This window comes from Mastomys coucha, unplaced genomic scaffold (assembly GCF_008632895.1).
Source record: "Mastomys coucha isolate ucsf_1 unplaced genomic scaffold, UCSF_Mcou_1 pScaffold22, whole genome shotgun sequence".
Lineage (NCBI taxonomy): Eukaryota > Metazoa > Chordata > Mammalia > Rodentia > Muridae > Mastomys > Mastomys coucha.
Window position 1 is genome coordinate 23,315,394 of NW_022196905.1, and position 3,735 is coordinate 23,319,128.

Sequence of the window (3,735 nt, forward strand, 5' to 3'; positions counted from 1 at the left end):
TATTTTATTCCCCCTTTTAAGAAGGAATGAAATGTCTACCTTTTGGTCTTCCTTCTTCTTGAGTTCCTCAAAAGACACTGTCAATAGGACAAAACGTAAAGTTCTAACACAGATGCAGCTGGTCTACTTCATTAGAATCCTTCAGGAGAAGGATTAATAGGTGGGTGATGTGGCAAAGAATGACTTTCTGATATTGACACTGATTGCAGGGACACTGTCAAAGTTTGTTTCCTATTGCTATAATAAACACCATGGCCAGGAGCAACTTGAGGAGGAAAGGGTTTATTTTACCTTACAGCTTATGATCCATCATCAAGGGAATTGAGGGCAGGAACTCAGGGGAGTATATAAACCAGAGGCCACTGAAGAATGCTGCTTACTGGCTTGCTCCCCATGGCTTGCTTTCTTGTACACCCCAGGACCACCTGCCCAGGGTGGCACTGCTCATAGTGGTGTAGGCCCTCCCATATCATTTATTAATCAAGAAAATTCCCCACAGGCTTGCCACAGATCTCTTTGATGACACCATTTTCTCAGTTGAGGTTCCTTCTTCCACAATGGCTCTAGTTTCTGTCAAGTTGACAACAACAACAAGCAAATTAAAACACGCAAAACGAACGAACAAACAAACACTTCTGAGAGGTAAAGTCATAGCATTAAGTACCTACCTTTAAAAGATGGGGAGAGCTCATATTAGTAATTTAAAGCTCTACAACAGAAGAAATAATACACAAAAGAAGCACAGCACAAGAAATAATCAAACTTTGGGTTAAAATCAATAAAGTAGAAGCAAACAAAAACAATACTAAAAATAAATGAAACAATGAGTTGATTCGTTGAGAAAATCAGTAAGACTGACAAATCCCTAGCAAAATTAACTAAAAGGCAGAGAGAGAATATACAAATTAACAAAATCAGAAAGGAAAGGGAGTTCATTACAACAGACACAAAGAAAATTCAGAAAATTATAAAAACATACCTTCAAAACCTGTACCCTGTCAAACTGAAAAATCTAAAAGAAATGGATAATTTTCTTGATACACACCACTTACCAGAGTTAAATCAAGAACAGGTGATCAATTTAAACAAACCTATAACCCCAAGGAAACAGAAGCAGTAATTATAAGTCTAACAATCAAATGAAGTACAGAATTCTAGCAGACTTTCACAGAAGAATTAGCACCAATACTTCTCAAATTATTCCACAAAATAGAAACAGAAAGAACATTGTCCAATCCTTTTTATAAGGCCACAGTTACCCTGATATCTGAATCACACAAAGATCCAACAAAGATAACCACAAACCAATTTCCCTTATCAACATAGATGAAAAAATACTCGATAAAATGCTTGCAAACCAAATCCAAGATCTCATCAAAAAGATCATGTACCATGATCAAGTAGTTCAACATACATAAATCGATAAATATAATCCATCATATAAGAAAACTAAAAAACAAAAATCCACATGATCATCCCAATAGATGGAGAAAAGGCCCTGGATGAAACCCAATATCCCTCCATCATAAAAGTCCTAGAGAAACTAGGGATACAGAGGACATATCTCAAAATCCTAGAGGCAATTTACATCAAACCCAAAGCCAACATCAGTCTAATTGGAGACAGCCTCAAGGCATCCTACTAAATCAGAAAGAGGACAAAGCTGTCCATTATCTCCATCCAATATAATACTAACAGTCTTGGCTAGAGCAATAAGACAACTAAAAGTGATCTAGGGGTGCAAATAGGAAATAAAGAAATCAGATATTTGCAGATGATGTAACTGTATACATAAGTGATCCTAAAAATTCATCAGGAAACTCCTACAGCTGATAAACATTTTCAGCAAAGTAGAGTGGTACAAAATTAATACCTGAAAATTAGTAGCCTTTCTTTATATAAAAAGAAATCAGGGAACAACACCTTTCACAGTAGCCTCAAAAAATAAAATATCTTTTGGTAACTCAAACCAAGCAAGTGATAAAAACTTTAAGACATTGAAGAAAAAAAATTGAAGAAAGTACCAGAAGATGGAAAGATTTCCCATACTCATGGATCAGAGAATTAACATAGTGAAAATGGCCATCCTATCAAAAGCAATCTACTGATTCAATGTAATACCCATCAAATTTCAACACAATTCTTCACAGAACTTGAAAGGACAATTTCAAGCTTCATACAAAACAAAACAAAAAATAAAGCTATCCTAAATACTAGAGAACTGCTAGAGGTGTCACTATAAACTGACCTCAAATTGTGCTGGAGCTATAATAATAAAAACAGTGTGGCGTTGCCTCAAAAACAGACATGTTGATCAATGGAATCTGACTGAAGACTCAGATATGAGCCCACACATTTATACACACCTGATTTTTTTATAAAGAAGCCAGAAAAACCACTGAGGTGTCAAGGGAAGACAGTACCTTCAACAAATGGTGCTGGTTGCCAGGCAGTGGTGGTACACGCCTTTAATCCCAGCACTTGGGAAGCAGAAGCAGGCAGATTTCTGAGTTTGAGGCCAGCCTGGTCTACAGAGTGAGGTCCAGGACAGCCAGGGCTACACAGAGAAACCCTGTCTCTAAATAAATAAATAAATAGTGGTGGTCAAACTGGATGTCTGCATGTAGAAGAATCAAAATAGATTCATTCATATCACCCAGCACAAAACTCAACTCCAAATGGATCACAGACATCAACAAAATCAGATACCCTGAATCTGATAGAAGAAAAAATAGGGGAAAGCCTTGAACTGACTGGCATAGGAAAAGCCTTCCTGAACAGAAAGCTGACAGTACAGGCACTAAGATCAATAATTAACAAACAGGAACATATGAAACTGAAAAGCTTCTATATGACAATTGATACCATTATTCGGAGAAACCGACAAACTACATAATGGTAAAAGATTTTACCCATACATCTGCTAGAGGGCAAGTATCTAAAATATATATAGATTCACAATATTGAACAGCAAAAAGCAACCCAATTTTATTTTTTTAATTTTTTTTATTTTTTATTAGATATTTTCTTTATTTACATGTCATATGATTTCTCCTTTCCCAGTTTCCCCTCCAAAAAAAACCAAAAACCAAAAAACAACAAGAACAAACCCCTGTTGCCTCCTCCTCCCCCTGCTTGCCACTCTACCCTCTCCCACTTATTGGCCCTGGCATTCCCCTACACTGGGGCACAGAACCTTCACCGGACCAAGGGCCTCTCCTCCCATTGATGATCGACTTTGCAATCCTCTACTATATACATGCTGCCAGAACAATCAATCCCACCATGTATACTCCTTGGTTGGTGGATGAGTCCCTGGGAGCTCTGAGGGTACTAGTTAGTTCATATTGTTGTTCATCCTAAGGGGATGCAAACCCTTCAGTTCCTTTGGTCCTTTCTCTAACTCCTTCATTGAGGACCCTGTACTCAGTTTGATGGATGGCTGTGAGCCTCTACTGTATTAGTCGGGTACAGTCAGAGTCTCTCAGGAGATAGCTATATCAGGCTGCCTTGTACTTCCTTCAGTCTCTGCTCCATAGTCAGTCTCTGCAACTCCTTCCATGGGTATTTTGTTCCCCCTTTTAAGAAGGAATGAAGTATCCACATTTTGGTCTTCCTTCTTCTTCAGTTTCTTGTGGTTTGTGGGTTTTTCTTCCTGTATTCCAAACTTCTAGGCTAATAACCACTTATCAGAGAATGCATACCATGTGTGTTCTTTTGTGATTGGATTACCTC